Source organism: Triturus cristatus, chromosome 3_1 (genome assembly GCF_964204655.1).
Source record: "Triturus cristatus chromosome 3_1, aTriCri1.1, whole genome shotgun sequence".
In the NCBI taxonomy this organism is placed as follows: domain Eukaryota; kingdom Metazoa; phylum Chordata; class Amphibia; order Caudata; family Salamandridae; genus Triturus; species Triturus cristatus.
In genome coordinates, this window is record NC_140583.1 from 808,755,235 (window position 1) to 808,776,330 (window position 21,096).

Genomic DNA, 21,096 nt, shown 5'->3' on the forward strand with positions numbered 1-21,096 from the left:
GCACCCCCACAAAATACACTGTCTGGGAGCGCATACCCACAAAAAAGGTACAAGACAACCACAAGGACAATGAGAATATGTGTTATCATGGATGTTATCTTGACCAATATTCTTGCGAAATGTACAACCATGTTATAAGTGAATATACTGCGACCTTTTAAGGCACCAAATCACGTTATCTGTGGTGTAATTTTAGGTAAAAGGACGCAGTTAAACGGGCAGGGGGAGGAGAGGGGGACTCGCTCCTGGGAGGGGTAGAAGCCCGGGCAGGGGAAGGCATAGCTGGACTCAATGGAGGCCCGGGACAAAGGCCGCCCGAGGGCGGGAAGCCCTCCCTCCCCATCGCAAAGCCCGCAAAGAAAGGGGACGACCAGGATTAGTCGCCCCAGATGGGCCTACTGCACTCCCAATCAGGGGGAGAGTTGCCAAGTAGCTGGGGGGATTAGAAGGGGACGCAACACCCCCATAGACAACTGAACCCCCTTCGCTGGAGAATCACGAATCACACCCACCCACACCAAAGGACGCGGGCGTCGCAGCCGGAGAGTGAGTGGAGGGTAAGTGGAGGAAACCCAGGAAAGATAGACAATGGAGAGAAAGTTTACTACAGGTAGTTGGAAGGATCACACAGTGTCCTTGGGGTGCCTCACGGCAGGGGCACTGAGGGAACTAAGGACGGCATACAGCCGCAGACCGTAGATGTGATGCCCCCACAGGGCCCTTGGGAAGCCTCACGTAGGGGTACTGAGGGAGAGAAATGACAGGGTGCAGCCACATGCAGAGTAGATGAGACTCTCACATAGGGTCCTTGGGATGCCACACGGCAGGGCCCCTGAAGAGCAGGCGAGGGGCCAACAAAGGGTCCAGGGCAAGCAGAACGGCACTTGCAGCCCGGACAGGTACTGACGGACACCCACAAAATTCAGTAGCAAGTTGAAGCCTGGAACCGCAGACACAAAGGCCCTGACAAAGGGGCACCCCCACAAAATACACTGTCTGGGAGGGCATAACCACAAGGAAGGTAAAAGACAACCACAAGGACAATGAGAATATATGTTATTATAGATGTTATGAATGACCAATAAAATTGTGAAATTTACAACCATGTTATATGTGAATAAACTGCGACCCTTTAAGGCACCAAATCATGTTGTCTGTGGTGTAATTGACGGTAAAAGGACGCAGTTAAACTGACAGGGGGGAGGAGAGGGGGACTCGCCCCTGGGAGGGGTTTGGATAGATTGTGGTGGTACACAAATGCTAACAAAAATACAATCCTGAACTGGCTGGAGATGTGACAAACAGCATGATGCCACTTTGTAGCTGTGCACACCTATCCTTCATAGGACATTAAGCAGTGGAACCGTCTATAACAAAACAGATGCAGCAAAGAGCACAGGAGAAGTGCAAGCCTCTCTCACAAAACATGGCAGGAATAGTCAACAGCTTTACAAGCCTCTCTCAAACTCACATGTAGCACAGTAAGCAGGTATCAGTGCAAGTCTTCACAGCAAACATATAGAATGAACAGCAGCTATGCACACCATTTGCTCACATTGTTTAGGGCTGCTTAAATGCCAGTCAACCCAGAAGGTATGAGGAACATCAAAGCTCCGACTGCTTGAGGCATCCCAGTGCACACATGATTGTGAAAGCATCTCTTACGAATACAGAATACCACATGAGCAAAACTAAGACTACCTAAGAAAACATGAAGACTCTGGAGAATGGGCAGCAGTATTGCCTCCATTTTGTGACAGAGGCTATGAACGTTTTACACCTCCCTTTGATTCCCCTGCGCTTATCCCCGTTACTCCCCTCTATTCTCCCAACTGCTCCGTAAAAGCACAGCAACCGGTATATTCACGCCAGGATAGAAGTAAAAATCGGACTTTATCAGGTTGGTATAGTTTCATCTCCTGTGTTCACAACATGTTGCAGCAAAGCTCAGTCCTTCGCACACAAAGGCAAAATGTGTGGAATTAGGGAGACGCAGCAGCTTCAATTCTCTGCTGGAGATACATTATCTCCCAGGGGCCAATCAAAAAAGGCTGCCTGGGCTTCTGCATAGCACCAATTGGTTTGAGAATTTGTTCCAGTTCAGAGTCGTGTGGAAAGCAAAGTACGCTCCAGCATGCTTTTTCCTTTAAACCATTACACTCTCTTATTTCCAACGCCAGAAAGCTGGTATGTTCTCTTGAGCATCTGCAACTAGTCATCTTTGTTCCTTTTAATCTGGATCACATGCAAAAGGCCTTTTAAATTATGTGCCGATTTTCCTGCATGAAAGTTTTAAAAAAAGAATCTACACCATTTATAAAGTTTGAAAATATTTAATTAAATATTACGTTTTAATATAACTTGCGGTATGTGTTTACTGCTCCACCAGTATTTATATTAAATGTTTTTAGTGATATTTTGCAAACAAAATTAGAAAAACCAATAATTTGTTTCTTGAATTATAAAGGCAAAGACTATTACATTTTGACAATACTTGCTTTTAGTGAGCATATAAATGGCAGTTCGATGCTTACATACGGTTTGTAGCTGTGCTGTGTGTTTGGTTGTAAGACATTCAAGTGTATTTCTGTCACCCATTGCTTATAGGTTGTGCCCACTGCTGCAATATGGCACCTTTCATGGCAATGTAACCGGTTTCAAATGCAAACTTAAACACCTCTAAGTACTCTCACTTTTGTCACATAAGGAAACCAATGTACAGGGAGGGATGCGTAAGATTGTGCATTTTGGTAAATGGGAATCCAGGCTTCAAACGGGGCCTCCTGGACCTTATATCTTTTAGATAACTCCTCAGGTTCAGGACAGTATTTATTTTTCCCAGTGCCACATGGGTAACACCACACTAAGTGGGCTGTTCTATAAAAATAAAATTAGGACGCATCACTCCATCCACTTGTCAATTTTAAACTATGCCTGCTCAGGACCATAAACTTTAAACACAACATCTCTTAATGGACATCTCGATACAGTAACCAGCTGAGTGGATTATGAGAATACGAAATGCCAAATAAGGGACCCGCAGAGCTGATCAAAGCGGTCAGCTTACTGAAAACCATAAACTGAGCACCGGTCACTCACACTTCAACTATCACACTGCTAAGTGCTGCATCCCATAACATGATCGCCGCAACATGGTGGTATTCACGCACAATATTAAAATAAATGAAATAATAATAAAATGAAATACCAGCATTTGTAACAGCTACCTCCGGAGAGGTGTGCCCGAGCTGTGGGCCGTCAGGAAGATTAAGCAAGCTATTGCCTAGAGTCACATGGTGCTGGGCTAACCTGCCGTCGCCACTGGGGATCGAACCGTGAACCCCATGGTCTGGAGTCAGGCACCCTGGCCGCTGCGCCACACCTCTTTCCAAAACACTTCTCACATAGGATCAAAACAAAGACAACACTTACAACCACACACCCTACACTGTATTGTGCTACCCAAGTAAGCAAGTGCGTCAACGCCCCACATAGAGGTAGTAAGCTCTATATAAATGTTGCAATACTTTACAATACAAAATCAAGCCCTACTTTGTAAATTAGCTTTTGTTCTGCCGTCACCCTAGGCAAGTGCACTAACAGTCCTGATGATCTCAGCTGTGGATTGGAGAGTTGAGGTAACTGAACTCAATGGGTGTCAGGGTGATTGTGTGTGGGGGATTATAGGGAGGTTTCGCTGTAACTTGCAGGGGGTAGGGGCGTAAGATTCTGTTTCACAACTGCAATTAAGCTCACTGGAAGAGATGACCTAAGATACCTTACTAGGCTTTTGTTTACATCTCTAAGCGTGCGGGATTATATGCTGTATTACAACTATTGAATGATGTACAAATTTTAGTGTAAAATTGAAAGCACGTCACAAGTTTAGCAAGTTTATTAAATTTGTATAAACAGGTGTGATTATGCAAAGGTCCTTGAGCCCCACATTTCACATTCAATTAGTGTCCCATCTTAGATTGTACATTAAAAGGATGGGGCTGACTGTCGCAACAGTTCAGAAGTTAGTAGAGAGAGTTAGTAAAGACCTTAATTTTACAGTTGCTTTTAAAAAAAAAATAAGATAACAATTAAAACACATCGCAGCCCAACAATTGTCTGGATGGAACGGCAATAAGATCCAATACACACTTAATCTGGTTTCTTTACCTTCCTCAAAAAGCCCCACAAAGAGAAATCGACAATTCAGCCTTTATGATTGGGTCTAATCGCATTCACAAATAGGCCGGAAGCACACAAGCCCCAATCAGTGGTTATTCCATTTACCCCAAATTTTTCCCCATTTATTTGGGCAACCCCCGATTTCATAGACCACTTATTTAGCCACCATACACCAGTCCTCATCCTTTTTCCAGTGCCTCAGACATGGGGCTGTCTCCACCCCCCCCCCCCCAGTGGCGCACTATATAGCACTTGGCTAATGCCAGACCCAGAGGCATCTAGGTCTGATCCGTAGAATTCACATCAGTCGCTTCCCAGATGTTAAGCAAGCACCACTTCGGTGTAGGAGACATCGCACAACCACACAATGCATTTGTGCACCCCATGACTGATTCCCAATAGCGGTTAACTTCAGGGCATTCCCATATTATATGAAAAGAGGAACTTTTCTGACCACATCTTCGACAGCAGTTCTCATTTGTCGGTTTACCCATTTTTACTAAAGTGGTACAAGCATAATAGGACCAATGCAATATTTTAAGCAGCACTAGGTGAAATCAGGCCTTAATTGCTACTTCTCTTGGAGAGGCCTGTGCTTGAGACAACCGATCGTCCTCCATCCCCCAGGTTCCTGAGGCCATTCATCAAGCTACTGTGGGAGGGTGTCTAGAGAGTTGTTAATCATTCTGTGATATATGAGGGATATAGCCTTACGTGTCATATGGTCATCAAGTAGTCTATCCTCTATTGAGGAGGAATCAAGCAGATCCTCTCCCTGGGGAAGAACTGCCTGGAGAGCATATCTAACCTGCAAGGGTATGTTTCCATGGGAGCCAGGTGGTAATCTCGCTGAAAGTCAGCGAAGGGAATAACTGTTCCATGAGACCAAAAATCTCCCACCTTGGATTGCCTAGGAGGTCCCATTTATCGAATCCTGGCAGTGTACCCAGTGGGCCCAGCACATCAGAATCCCACAGGTGTGTCCCTGGGTCAGCCTACACTTCCACGCCAGTGCTGCTAGTATGGTATGCCAGAGTGAGACAGTGACAGCAGTGGGGCTTCGGAGAGGAAGTCATCATGAAGTGGAGCATAGGGCTTACAATTATCCCCCTAGCTGTAAGGTTAGTTGATCCATGTGAAGTGCCGGTTCATCTGTTGGGAGGTGTACCCATTGGTTGATGGTCGTAAGTTGGGCAGCCCAAAAGTACTTTCGAATGTCGGGGAGAGCAATCCCACCATCATACCAAACCCTCATTAGCTCGTTAAGCGCTATGCGTGCTGAGCCTCCATCTCAAATAGACTTGCTTTTTAATAATCTGAAACATGAAATGAAATCGCATAATTAATAGGTTGAGTGCCCATCAGCAAGACTTAATGTTACAGGTTAGAAGTCCTGAATCGCCGATGTAGACAGGTTTTGAGGTGGATAAAACGAATACCCCTGAGTTGAGTAATAATAACATCTACTACTTAAGCGCCCTGCGACAAGTCTGTCTGTTGTGCCAGCTACAACAATGACACATTTTGATGGGCAGCATACCAAGAAAATAAATTTTAACTAGAGCACATTCAAGTCCTGCCTAACTATTAATCCCTCCTGGAGTACAGAACAAACTTCAGAAGTAATTCTCAAAGTAGGCCACCATCTAAATACAAAATTCCAAAAGGGCCCTGATAGTGGGACTCGTGCCTTGTTTTTCTTGTTTGATACAAGTGACAGGGAACATTTGATATACACAAATCCAATGTAGTCTGTCCAGCTGCTGCCTACTGCAGTAGTCTAGACTATGTAAGAGTTGCCCTCAAATACTTGTGTTGATAGGCAGCTACAATATATTATTACTACTTGTTGGCCCAACTATGATCTGTTGCTAGGATTCTGGAGCCGTGACATGCAAAACAAAGCAGCATGCTTGAGACATGACCTCAACAGCGACACACAATATTCAAATGTGGCCTCTAGAACTGGACACAAAAGTACATACGATGTCTCCATCCCTGGAAACAATGCTCAAGATGATGTCTCAATTAATAAGCTAGAGAAAAGTAAAACTGCCTTTTAGCTGCTTACACGCCCTTTATCTATGCACCTCAGCCAGTCTGTTTTATTTACAAAAGCTCCATTTGCCCTCAGAGAGCCCCCATTTGGGTGACTTCTTTCATGTGATTAGGAAACGTGTGGTGGCCTAGACATACTTACAAGAAGATATTCGCACTTTGTCATCAGTACTCCACTTACCCATTGATTTATCTCCCAAGCTAGTCCTGTTGGGAATTAGGGCAGAGGCTAGATTCTCACACGGAGGCAGCACACTCATAAGTTTAGGGTTTGTATTTGCTAAGATAAACATTGAGAAGTACTGGAGGTCGAACTCCGCCCGACTATAGGGGATGGATATGTACCCTATGGTAGAGAATCGAATATGACAGGCAAAACAATGCCCACATAAACATGTCAAAATTTGAGGGTCTATTTTTGAGTCACTTTGGGATCTTATTGCGAGTCATTATGCAACAATGTCTAGAGCAGGGATTCTTAACCATTTAATTTCTGCGAACACCCACTGAATCAATGTACGATGTGAACCTAAAAACAATACAGAACTACATACAAAATACACAAAGGATGAAATATTTTCTTCAATTTACAAAACAGAAAATTACATTTTAAAGGGAAAGTTGGATCTTTTCAAAATTTGGCTTCTTTCTAAAATACAAAGCAATGGGCAAGAAAAACTCTAGCCTATCACTGTCTTTATTGTGCCTAATGCATCTTTTCTTTTTGTTGGCTCATACCAGTGCTTCAGTAGAGGCCATCATTCTCCACACTACTATCTGCTGTGCTTGCTTCTCCCACAAATCAAGCTAAGGAAGGATCCAACTTTATTTTTCATTTCCAATTTCAAATTTCTTCACATTTACAGAGTTTAAACATTCAAAATATTACATTTTGCTCTTTATTTTAGTTGCATATACTTTATTATTCTTCTATTTTTTATCTATTGTTTTTAAACAGTCACGGACCCTCTGAGTAGGAGTCATGGACCCCCAATAGTCCACTTCTTGGGGTCCACGACGCCTACTCAGAGGGTCCGTAACCGTTTAAACAGGTAAAAATTATTAGAAGATTAATAAACAGTCACAGACCCTCGGAGTATGTGTCATGGACCCTCAGTAGTCCATGGACAATAGGTTAAACATCACTGGCCTAGTGAATCGAGCTTACAATGTAATAGTGCTCTTTGTCTTGCTGTCACAGCTGGAAACGACAACATTTTACTAATTCCTTCTGTTTGATGTAGTGCCAAATGTGGCGGATAGGAGTCCGCCTAATTAAACAAATGCAAATAAAGGTGTCCCATTTTATAAGGACCTCACATTGTGCCCAAGCTTTTGCCAACTACCTCTTGATCTTTTCATGCTGTTTTTTACAACTTCCTCTTCATATGCCCCTTGCTCCATAGTAGTAGCAGTGGGCATAGGAGCAACCAGTGAGGTACATGACAATGACAAACATGCACCTAACCCCATCTCACTGGCCTCTGTGTGACTGTGCCCTTTGGGAACAGTTTGCTGAATGAAAGATTAAAGTTTCATGGTCTATAGGTTCGAAACTGACTCTACCAACTGCGAAAGACTGATGAACTCAATATAACCAACAAATCACTCAGTCGTAACACGTGCTGGAATTAACCTGACCATTTGCTTCAATTACCACTAAGGACAATCAACAAACATGCCACAAAGAGCAGTGTAGTATGGTGTGCACATCTCCATCAGTGCTTTACATGGAAATGCAGTGGTACTCTCTATTCAGACTACCTTTTTGCATCTGAAAGGTGTCAGTACTCTCCCATTAAATGTATTGTAGCAGTGCGAAGTGCAAGTACTCTTCCTTTCAAACTAAAGAAGTGCAAGTACTCAGTTCCGGGCAGTACCTGCCTATTTAATGCACTGATCTACACTAAATACCAGCAGACTATTACTGCATGAAAGAACTACGCTTAAGTAGAAATTGAGCTTTTATTTAGCACATCCGACAGAGAGCAGCTCAGGAAAAGAGGGGAACCGAGGCAAAGGCATGGCTGGTAATTCATCAGCGCTCATTCGGGATGTCATTTCAGACCGCAGGTTTCCGGGATCCACAGCAAACGGAGCAATCACACCACATACCCTCCGCCACAGTACAAACAAGCAGAGCAAAGCCAGTGAGTCTGGCCTAGCCAAGCATGCAATTTATTTATTTATTGCAGATACAGAAAACAATCCAAAATATATATTATAAAAGCAAAGGAGTGGCCCAGCAACCCTGGCACACCAACCCTAGCACCGAAGAGCATTCCTTTCCAGGCAGCACTGCACAAGTGATGGGGCAAAATGCCTTCACTCTCAGTGCAAGAGAGCTAATGGATGAAGTCGGGTGAACCATTGCCACGTGCTGTAAACTGCTGGGGAAGGAAGCAAAACGTGAACGACCCTTGAACAGACCAATGGTAAAGATGGCTGACTGAATGAATGCCCCCATATGAATTTATTTGTAATATTTGCCGCGTTTATATGGAACAAGAAGCAGATGAAAGCACAAAAGGAGGTCTCTATGCTATACCGAAAAAAAAACATTACCAATTAACTAAGATCTCACTATTTTTACAAGAATAGTAGAAAAAAAAAATATTGGCACGTATGAGCTTCACAAATAAATACGTAACGACTATGGAACGTGGTCACTTCGTTTTCAAATACACAAGATGCCTTTGTTACATACTGCTGACAAATTACAATAGACCCCAATGTCAGCTGCTTCATGATGAAGGTCAACTCTATCAAATCAGTCTTTATTTCGATCAGTTCGATCATAAAAGACAATACAATTAACAAGAAAACATTAAGACTGAATAATTTAGATAGCATGAAATACGATTTTATAATAAAACGACTAGGTAAAAGACTGTCAATATAATAAGGTATTCAATATGAATTAGGTCAAATTCATCACTCATGTAAAACATAAAAAATTATTTTAAAAGGGTATATAAAGATAAAACACATCCAAATAACTTTTTCTGTCTTAGACTGCACTCTGGATGCGGTTTCCAAAAAATCCAAGAACATAGACCTAAAACATTTTTAAACAAGTCCCGAATAACAATGTACATAATATTCTTTCGACAGTAATCATGGTGCGTTATTAACAATAGTGCCATTCAATAGATCTTGCATCTTCAACTTGTTAGATTGAATACCCCACATCCATCCCAGAAATTTAGCCACAGCTATCGAGGTGTGTGCTCTTGAGTGTTCGTCATCAATATTCGAAGGGCAATGGCACTTGATAGAGTATCTATGTTTGAACAGAGAGGCTTAAGCCATTTCTTTCTTGGAGACTTATACGCTGGACAAACCAATAGTAAGTGAGGTACTGTTTCAACCTGCTCTATACAAAATACACATTTATTGTCCAATGCACTATGTCATTTTTGTGTGAAAGATTTGATCGGGAGTGAGCCTACCCTAAATTGGTGGTCTAACTTTCTATCACATGGTTTGGTTATAAAATTCCAGTATTCCTCAAACAGGGGATCATATTTATGCATGACGAATAAACCGGACAAGGAAAAATTCTTAAAAGATGTCACACATTTAGCTCTCACCATATTCCAATACGCTGCCTTAAAATCTTTTTTTGTAGAAAAAGAATTCCCAACTGGATCCTCCCATAAGTGGCCAAACCCCATGTCCACCAAAGTGCGTTTTATATTTTGGAGCCAGGGAATTTTGCATGATAAATCAGCCTCTCTAACGTCTTTTAACGCGTTTGCATAAATTTGCAGCTCCGGGGTAGACCAGAGCCTTCTCCAAAATGTTAAGGGCCTATATCTTGCTATCTCCTCAAACGTACAACAACCCAGGTCTAGATAGAGGGGCTTCAGGGGAGTGGACTGTGGAAGATCAATGAGGGTTCTCAAAACTTTGTTCTGGGCTATAGTTATAGATGTCACATTTTCGAAACCCCAGAACTCTATCACACAAGGGATTCATCGTGTCTTAAACATGAACCAGAAAAAACTGGGACTCCGACGTTGTACAGTCATAATACTAAACACTTGTGAATATTTTTTTGTAACACGTATGTTACCAACTACTCCTGATCTTTAGGACATACAGTGAAATAGACTCATGCTGGTAACTTAGACGCTCAGAGCATTAGTTTCTCCCCATTATCGAATGAGGATATCCCGAGGCCATACAGCAGCAAGAACTGACACTGCAGTATAGCTTTAGGAGTCTGTCGCCAGGGGATCGGTGTGTGCACCCTTTGCCCACTCACAGTGCCACCTGCAGTTGAGACACAGTCCGATAAGATCTGCCTTTCACCCAAAAGGGGTCCGAGATGGCAGCAGCTCTAGTATACAGTGACAAGGCTTGTGGACCGGGAGCTTCAGAAATTAACCAAGGAATGGTCACCAGAGCTGGCATGGAACATGAAAACAACAAAGCCAGGGGCAGAGCTTTAAATGGTGGGAAGGCCATATATTGTGTGCTGACTCAACAGGGGAACCAATGCGAGTCTGGGCTGGAGAGAATGTAAAACTGAGCAGGTGACAGAAAGAAGGAAGCGTTTAGCAAAGAGTGCAAGATGGACAGAGATGGGCCGGATAATAGCTTAGCGTCACAGCAGTGCCAGGGAGAGTACCTACACTGAAAATACAAAGGATCGTATGACGTAGAAGAACCACAATCCCTGTGGTAAGTACACTTCTTACTTTGCTGTCCAATTCCTTCATTATCCCAACCACTAGGTCCAGACTGCCAAGTATCACTGGTCTGCATGTAGTGGCGAACACCTGGCTTCGGGTCGATAGGTTTTGAGTATCAGCCTGGTGAAATTTCGCTGTGAAACCGGCATAAAGAAAAACAAAAAGTATGGATCATCATCTGGCACACCATCCGCAACAACCTCATGTGCCAAACATCATTCTCACACGGTTTCATCCCTTCAAAGGCGCTCTTGCTCCCTCAGCCCCACAAACCTGTCATTTATGCACAAGGTAATGGAGTAACAATGAATCTAATACCCTGCTACAACGCTAATAACCAGGGTGCAGGTAGTCCTAGGGCCATTAACTGACAATGGTATGTCCTTGAATGCACAATCCACTACTCAGAGGAACTTGAGCCCGACTGTTACACTGAATCTTCCAGGAGGCGTTGACAAGACAAGTGTTGTAGAAAACACAAAAGGTATGTTGATGAACTGCATCATATTCTAATGAATCAGCCCAAGCTACATGCAACAGCTCGCACCAGTACACTAGGAGGTTTCACAAGTTTACCTATGGTTACCTAACCTGTTCAACAATTGCATGAAGCTATTGCACAATATACTGGCTAATAAACATGACACCTTCTCTAGCTGCCTGCATTCGACAAGATACTCATAAAGCAAGTCAACCTCCACTCCATTTAAATTTGCTAATTCTTTGGCCTGCCGGTGCCTGTACTGTATGCCCTCAGGCAGCATAGCCTCTGCTCGGATCAGTCACTGCGCCAAAACTAAACTCTGGGGAGAAAGCAAGGAACACCCGGAGTAGCACGTTTGTACTATAGACAACCTTTACATTAATAATCAATGCTTACAGAATGCAAGCACACTAACTCATATGGCTGTATCAGAGATTTCTGGACTAGGGTCAATCCCTTGGAGAGAAAACAGACGTTATGGCATACTTGCAGGCAAAAGATATAGAAAGGGGCCTATTGTAAATTGTGTTACCACAAGCAGCTAACTGCCCCACACTAAGGGTGACCTTCCAAGTGCAGTGGGTGTAGAAAATAATGTATTGCGATTTTATAAAGTTTATTCAGCCTAATTGGAATGAAACCTAGGAAGGAAGTCTAAGAGAACAATTGGTCGCTTCCGTGGCAAACTTGAATGGTCATTAAAAACTTGCGAGGGTGTGTACACATAGGACTGTTAAACACTGCTGATGTTGGCTGCAAGTAATGTCAAAATTCTCAAACTAGCATGACATCATAGCTCCTAGAAAACGTGTTGTGTCCACAGAAACACGTACTCGTATCCAGGTAAGAATATATTTATTCTTAAGTAATGGAGCAGCCAAGTGCGCACCTCGGGCGATGCACTCTCTCCAACCGTCTCCCAACTCCCCGCTCCAGATCCGTGGAACCCTCCCACCGTTCCATCCATGACCTCAGGAGCAACTCACATCGTAACATATCTTTCCCCTTTAGAAACAATAAAAAATAAGAGCAAACAAAGAAATGGGCAACAAAAATATACAATAAAACACAACTTCTCTTTTTAAAAATAATAAAATAAGATCGTAAGAAGAAATATATGCAATAATGACATTAGGAATATCACCTTAGAACTTAACTTCTGACGTAATCTGAAAATTTCTCAGGACAACGTTTGATTCTGGAACTTTTTTGCGGAACCTCCTCCTTACATCCATTGCATTCCATCTCCACAGAACCCATAACATTTTCAGTGCAACCAGCGCTTTCAACACCAGAGTTCCCATGCATCGCCTAATCTTCAACAAGCAAGTCCAAAAAAACGTTATCATCAACCATTCTCTCTGGCTACGGACAACGTTTACCAATCCACGCATCCCTACACACAGAATTTCTGAAAATAGAAATTCTACTTTTGTTCCAAATTTTACCACCACGAACCCCTACCGCTTTGTCATAAACTTGCTCAACTTGTACAGGATCAGACCACTTAAGAAACCTCTTGTTATTGGAAAAGAGTACCCTGACACACAAACTCTCCCACACACATCTTGACATTTGACAACTTTCTCTTGCCTTTATTCATAAGACAATTCATTTAGTTTTGGTAAACCTTCACTCTTTCTCTAATCTTGTTGTAATCAACACTGACCTCCGACTCACCACAACTCTCCTTCAACCACCTTGGAGCTAATTTCGACCCTGGTTTCCTACCCTGCAATAATTCAAAGGGAGAACAACCTGTAACTGAGTGAGGAATAATGCGATACGATAGCAAAGTAGCTTGTAAAGCTTCCCTCCAAGGTAAACCACCTTTGCAAGTCAACTGAACGGACTTCCTTAGGATTTGGTTAAATCTTTCTGTTTGACCAATGGATTGGGGAAAATAATTAGCTGTTATTTTGTGTTTAATACCACACCTCCTCAAGTAACCTTCAAATGATTTACTAACAAATTGGTGACCATTATCTGAAATCAGCTCTTCATGCAAACCTTCTTTAGAAAAAATATCCTCCAAAAATACCGAAGTAACTTTCTCTGTCATCCTCACTTCAGGCCATTTAGAAAAATAATCAACTAAAACAATGGCAAACGCTTCCCTCTTGGGAACAGCACAGAAGGGGCCTAAAATGTAAATTCCCAACTTTCTCCATGGTCTCGGTGGAAATTCAATATGAACAGCCTCAGTAACACAGGGCTTCACAGATTTGTCGCTATTGGCACACAGACTACACTCCTTCACCATCTCCTCGACCAGGCTATCCATGCCGGGCCACCGGTAAAACTCTCCGATACATCTTTTAGTCGCGGACATACCCATATATCCTTCGTGACCCATCTTGAACAACATCTTTCTTAATCCAGCAGGTGGTATAATTTGGTCACCCCGAAGTAGAAAAAGTCCATCATACATCAATTCATCATGTATTTTTTTTAAACTGCTGCATCACCACTTTCCTCTGGCCAACCATTACATATGTAATTATGCACAAGCACGAATTCTACATCTTTCTCCGATTCACTAATCCATAATTCTTTAGAAATCGCACCAGATTCACCATTAACACGATCCCGCTCATTGACATCAGCCATAGTATAAGCAACCTCGCACTAATATTCCTTTCCACTCTCATCCAACTTTGAACAAACTGGTAAACGTGACAAAAAGACTGCATGGACATTCAATCTCCGAGGCACATGCTCAATTCTGTACTGGTAAGATTGCAGCTTTGCTGCCAAATGTGCCAACCTAGCAGTCAGATTCCTTCCACCTCCATGCGATAATACATACACTAATGGTTTATGATCGGTTCTTAAAACAAAATGAGTTCCCCATAAAAACTGCCTGAAATGATCTGCAGCCCAAGTACATACCAATAACTCTTTTTCTATAACAGAGTAATTCCTTTCTGAATCTCTCAATGTTCTAGACGTATACGATATCACATTCTTCTGACTTCACTTTCTGTAACAAAGTGGCTCCTAATCCATACTTGCTTGCATCCACTCCCACAATACACTCTCTACCCACTTCAAATGATCTTAAAAAAGGTGCATTGGAAATGTCGTTCTTAAGATCATTAAAAGCTTGGTCCCTAAGGAAGTGAACAACATTCTACTATCAACTAAATCGGGATCTCCTAATGATCCATGTCCACCGACCGTCAAGCACTTGGTATCTGGGATGATTAGTCTACATCTAACCCCCCTCTTAAACCAAGTAGTTGAGTCTGAGGCCTATCCGTCGGTCTGGAAAAAAGCATGCATCAGACCGATCTTAAAAAAGCCGGCACTGGATCCCGCCGTGGTCAAGAATTATCGACCAATTTCGTGTTTGCCAATGGCAGCTAAAATCCTCGAAAAGTCAGTAAATAGAGAGCTAACCAAATACTTAAGACTCCGAAAATTTGTTTGATTCAAGCCCGCATGGCTTCTGGTCGTGTCATCCGACTGAGACTGCGCTGATCATGGCAACTGAGGAGATTCGCAGACAGGTGGATTGGGGGGGGGGGAGCCGTCCTCATCCTCTTAGACCTATCAGCAGCATTTGACACCGTGAATCATGCGGTGTTTGTGCGGCTGAAGGCGGTGGGGATTGGGGCCCTTCTTTCCTCCTTTCTGGCCTCTAGGGAACAGACCATACACTGGGAAAATCTGCAATCTGAATAATTTCATCTCCCATGTGGAGTCCCGCAAGGATCTGCACTATCACCGACTCTATTTAATATATATGTCACCCCACTTACCAGGCTCAAGAGAGCATGGCTTCACCCTGGTCTCGTTCGAGGATGATTCACAGATTGTCATATCTGTATCTAAACAGTCCGAGTCTACTGCTGTTAGCTTTCATGCTTATGTGACACACATGAGCTGGATGAGTCATAACTATCTCAAGATTTACACTGATAAAACGGAGGCGATTGAGTTTGACAACGGTCAATCCTTATGGAATCAGACCTGGTGGCCGACGGAAGCTGGCGAATGCTCCGTCCCAACGTACAAGGCCAAGAATTTAGGGGTCATCTTTGATGACCGGTTTAATTTTGCGGCTAAGGTCAACCGTGTAATCTCCCTCCTGCTTCTTTTTACTGAAGATCCTCCGGAAGATCTTCCCCTTCATACCTCAGGAACTTAGGGAAACTGTGGTAGTGGCCCTTATTCTTTTGAAGTTAGATTACTGCAATGCACTTTTCATAGGCATTGATAAGGCGCAGAGGGCAAAACTACAATCCATACAAAATGCTGCTGCTCATCTGCTATTAAACATTCCTAGAGGCCACCCCACCTCTGCTGCCATCAGATCACTACACTGGCTCCCTATTGAGCAGCGGGTAGAATTTAAGGCCCTCTGCATAGTGCATAAGGCACTATATGGCGGAGGGGTTGCTGATCTCCAGAGACTGTTTTCCTGGTATACTCCCATGAAAAACTTAAGATCCAAAAACACGAGCCTCATCTGTATCTCTAAAATTTGCAGAGCCTGATGGGGTGGCAGGAGCCTATCACACTGTGCAGGCAATCTGTGGAATCAGCTGCCCAGCACCATGAGACTACTATCTGACAGGCAGCATTTCAGGAAATTGGTAAAGACCTGGTTGTTCCCCCAGAGCCAAGATGTGGCTTAGCTGATGCAGTCCCTCTATCCCACCTCTCAGCGCCAAGACGCCTGGGCATTTAAGCGTTTTAAAAACCTTATTACTTCCTTGCTTGTTCAATTTTCCATATACAATCATTGTTTTTCCTTAACAGTAATCGCAAAGGTACAACTTTGGCAGCATAGTTACTAATACATTTTGAATTGAAATCCGTAAGTCCTAAGAAGGATAGTAGCTGTTCCTTAGATGTAGGAGTGGGTGCACATTTAACAGCTTTCACATAGTCTTGTTTAGGCTTGATCCCATTTCTCGAAATACAGTGACCTAAATATTCTACCTCATTACGATGTCATTTGCATTTGGATTCCCTAAGTGTTAGTCCTTTCTCCTTCAACCTCTGCAGAACATTCCTCAAATTGCAGCAATGACCTTCAACGTTCCCATAAACGAAAATGTCATCTTGGAACGCAATTGCCCCTTTGACACCCTCAAGACATTCCATCTGGAGTCACGAATGCCGTCAAATGACGCGATTCCTCATGTAGTTTAATTTGATGATAAGCACTTGCTAAATCCAAAGATGAAAAAACAGTCGCGCCAGCTAAAGTTGACACAAGTTAATGCAAATTGGGTAACGGATGTCTATCTATCCAAATTTCGTTGGTGAGGCTCCTATGGTCCACACATAGACGAAGATCGCCAGTAGGCTTCAGGGCTAAAACCACTGGAGATACCCATGGTGAAGATTCAATGGGTTGGATGATTGCCTTATCGCACAGGTCTTTCAGCATAACTCAACTTTTCTCTAGAAGTCAACGGCACTTTCTGAACTTTATGCCTGACCGGAACAGCATTATCCAACAAGACAATTTTGTGCTTGAAACCAATGAACTTTCCTAAATTATCAGAAAAGACTTGAGGAAATTCTGTTTTTCATCTCATCAACAATGTCAACACTTCTATCATGTGCACTACACACTACAAACACCCGAGGAACAACATTGGGATCCAATTTCATATACAGTTCTTGCTGATGCGGCCACCCCAAAATAGAGCCACGTAACTTTTCCCTCTTGTTTTCAATTCCTTAAAGCATATACTAGCCCAAAAAACACCTAGGAGATCTATTTTGTGGCCAGTATATCCTCCAGGGCGAACATCAGGAGCAATCAGTTTTTCGTTTTTCCACTTCAATTCCCACAACGCTCTACTGATAATAGTGTACCATGCGCAAGAGTCAACCATGACCTTCACTTCAATACCATTAATATGTACCACACTTCTTGGAAAATTCTTCACATTACCATTTTTAATACACATTATGGAATTGGAATTCAGATCATCAAACTCCCCATTGAACAAATAGTTTGCATTAAAATCAGGTTTGCTCTTGCAAACCCTACCAAAATGTCCCTTTCTTCTACAATGAGTTAAATTTTTGTCCAATGCAGGCAATTTTTGAAATTACAGAGATGGAAACTACGAACTACGACCGCACCTATAACACCATGTTTTCTTCTTTACAGATAACCCTTTTTTGTCTCTCTAATTTTATAGCATTAACAGAATGATTGATTTCTGGGTTTTTTTCCTCTTCTAGACCATTACTTGCTTTTCTTATTTCATACACACATTTTTTCGATTGTTCAATGCTTTTGGCAATGCTAATAGTGGCGCTCAATGACATTTCAGCCCTTACCCACAGTCTCTCTTGAGCTTTTTTACTCTTGGTTTTCATCATGACTTGATCTCTCATTACTTGATCATAGGTTATAGACTCAAAAGCACAAGAAACAGCTAACGCTCTCAAAGCGGACATATACTCCTCAATACTTTCATCATCTCCTTGTGCCCTTGAATAAAATGTAAACCTTTCCATAACTGTGTTAATCTACTTACCATATCTAGAAGATAATTGTTTTACAGCTTGCTCAAAAACATTCGATTCACCAGGATTTTCTACAGGAGGTAAAGTAGAAAACGGCTTTAAGCCTACACCACGTAAAGTGTGTTTCAACAAAGCTAATTTTCTCTGTGGTGTACAGCTCTCTTCTTCGAATACCTCCACACATGCCAAAAACACAGGAAACCATTATTCCTATTCAATAGGAGGATCACCCTTACACGGTAAAAATGCAGGAGGTAGAGCTTTATTAGACATATTAATAAGTATATAATATTAATACAATTTGGTCACAATATAGTTGCTAAATGACAATATAAATGTTCCACATGTTCCAATGTGCGTGTCACCGAGAGATTCCACAGGTGTACGCTGCGTATATTGTTTTAATGGCGAGCATATCACCGAGTGATCCCACTGGTAGACCAACTTTAAAATCATAATTACATTTTAAATTGGGGAGTGTGTCACCGATAATTCCAGCAAGTGAGTGCTCTTCAGATTGATTTAGATGACGAGCGTATCACCAATGTGTGTCCAATTCCACTGGGACACGAAGAGTTAGCGCCTTCCCCTTGGCTAGAGTCACAACAGCATGTGACCAAATGCAGTCGGCTTCCCTTACAGTACCTTTCTCTGCCAGAAGCGTCGCTTTACTCAAGGTGCTCACGCTGCATTAATACAGCTCAGACGATCGCCGCCGCAGCTGCTGGACTTAAAGTCTCCCAGCTATGTAAGCGGCAGTCACGCGGGTATCGTTATACAAATCTAAGCTGCTCCAGCCCAATCGTCACCAAAAACATGTGTCCACAGAAACACGTACTCGTATCCAGGTAAGAATATATTTATTCTTGAGTAATGGAGCAGCCAAGTGCGCACCTCAGGCAATGCGCTCTCTCCAACCATCTCCCAACTCCCGAGCCCTGGAACAGTTCCATCCACGTGCTCGGGAGCAACACACATCATAACAAAAGCTATTTCTATTTCAATCTTTAAATCAAAGAAAGAGTTTGAAGGGTTCCTCTCTTGAGAGAAAAATAATCAAGGTCCTAAGGATGGTAGAAAGTAGTGTGTACAGCCAGGTATAAGTCTTCCAAGTGTCTTAACAGCGAGCCCAGCAAAAAGCTTTGAGAGGATAGGAGCCGTCACCGATGAAGTAACTTCTGAAACACTGTGGATTAAGGAAAGCCCAGGCACACAACTTCCCAACAGTAGAAATCAATGGGATGCTCCTAGGAGCCTCCAACCCTGCCCAAGGACTAGCTGTTATAATGCAAATCAGCATATTCTTAGGCAAAGGAAGCACGTACGACTCAGCAGAAAAAAAAAAAAGAGGTCCACTTATAATAGGTACTCAGAAGGGAAATGACAGCAGTACAGAAATCTTTTAAGCGGAGTCTCGCACATTACTGAAATTCCAGTCTATGAAATGGTCAAATACGCAAAACTATCTACAACATAATTACGAACAGGCTGACTAGAAGAAAGATAGGAACAGCTACAAGACATAACACGTCTTGCTCCTTTGCAACACACATCACCCTCCCTAACAAACAAAGCACACAAGCAAAGGAGGGCCATTAAATGTAGTGCCAATGATCATTAAACAATTTAAAGATGCCATTCCTAAAAAGATTATTACACAACCCTTAAACATTCACAAATCTTTACAATCCAAACAATATATTTTGTCTTCTAAGAGGGTGTCCAAGACCAACTCAAACCGCGACTCGTAACAAAAAACAACCCATCTCTCATCCTGAAATATCTTGTAAAACATTACAAAAATATATCCTCCAAACTAAGCTGACCTCTAAGCACATATGTAATCGTTCAAAATCTCCATTGGCACAATATATATATAAATATATAAAACAAAGTTCACGGTAGGATACTAGACTACTCCATTACCAAGTGAAAGACACAGTAACACTACCTGAAGTTTAAACACTGCACTAAATTCACTGCAAAGATTTGGTAATACATACATTGAAATAACATCTCACTGACACAATTAATCAATGCAATAATGGCAGACACTCAAACCAGAGAACATGTCCTACCACCATATACGCTAATAGTGAATAACACTCACATGTACTATAGACGGCAAGTTAAAAAAACACCAACAAAAATGAACATTTCTGTACTGAGCAGTCATGTGGCACAAAGAGGGGGGGGGGGGGGTGTTGGTAACCTCGGGGGAAAGAGGAGGTGGCAATAATGTCAGGGAAGATTTTAAGCCTCTCAGTATAAGCACAATAACAGAATGTAACACAGAGCAGATTGGGCACCGATTTTATAAACAATGGGGATCGGCTCAGGGAAGGTCGCACCAAGAGACGACATATAACCAGGGCCACTGGAATTATGCGGCAAAAGAGGGCACATTTTTGAAGCAGTGTTGACTAAATTGTACAGCAAGAAAAGGCAAATTATGCAACATAATGCTGCAAATTTTTTGAGAGCATTACTTCATTATTTTGTAATTTTTACACTTGTAAAGACACTGGGCGTGGGTTTCACCTCATTAGTACCAATTTTACACTCAAACATACCAAAAGGCAACAGAAAGGTGATAGGGCAACCTATGCAAAGAGCCTTCAATTGTGCTGCAACACTTGTGGAACTTGTTGGGTGTAAAGGGATATGCTGGCGCTCATATAGTAATCACAGTGAATTAGTTTCAAAGCACAAAGTCTAAGGTGCATCCTAAAGATTGGGGAAGAAAACACCCTACTTCCCTAAACTCAATCAAGAGATTGAACAACTTAATCACAATTTTTTTGGAGCACACAATTGCATCTATAATTCAAATCAAAAATCATAAAACACGAAATCACTAATCAGTTGGGCTCTTGTTCTTTTATTGTTCCTCAATTCCTCCAATCCCACATGCCAACGCGTTTCGCCGTGGTAGGATTAACCTACGGCTTCATCAGGGCTCAAAACTCCTCAAAATGTGTTCCTTATTACTGACAGCTCTCCGTATTATAACTATATCTTCCTTCCTTATAGTGTTTGTGGGTGTCGCGCTATTAATAGATTCCAAGTCATTTATTTCTAACTCCACGTATATTTTGAAGTATCTCAAACCGCCGCCTGCCACCATAAAATTAACAGCTTCTCCCAAGTCCTTCAACTCCGGAAACTTCACAC

General features: G+C 42.4%; 1 protein-coding gene and 1 long non-coding RNA gene across 6 annotated transcripts in view; both read right to left on the bottom strand.

The window, feature by feature from the left end:
* HDAC4 (histone deacetylase 4) overlaps positions 1 to 21,096 on the bottom strand; it is a 1,546,655-nt gene that overhangs the window by 1,417,842 nt on the left and 107,717 nt on the right. The gene's annotated exons all lie outside the window — the stretch shown is intronic.
* Positions 7,080 to 10,517, bottom strand: LOC146861086 (uncharacterized). Its single transcript, XR_014979232.1, has 2 exons — positions 7,327 to 10,517; positions 7,080 to 7,206 (listed from the first exon to the last, which is right to left on the bottom strand). It is a non-coding gene; the product is annotated as an uncharacterized LOC146861086 (long non-coding RNA).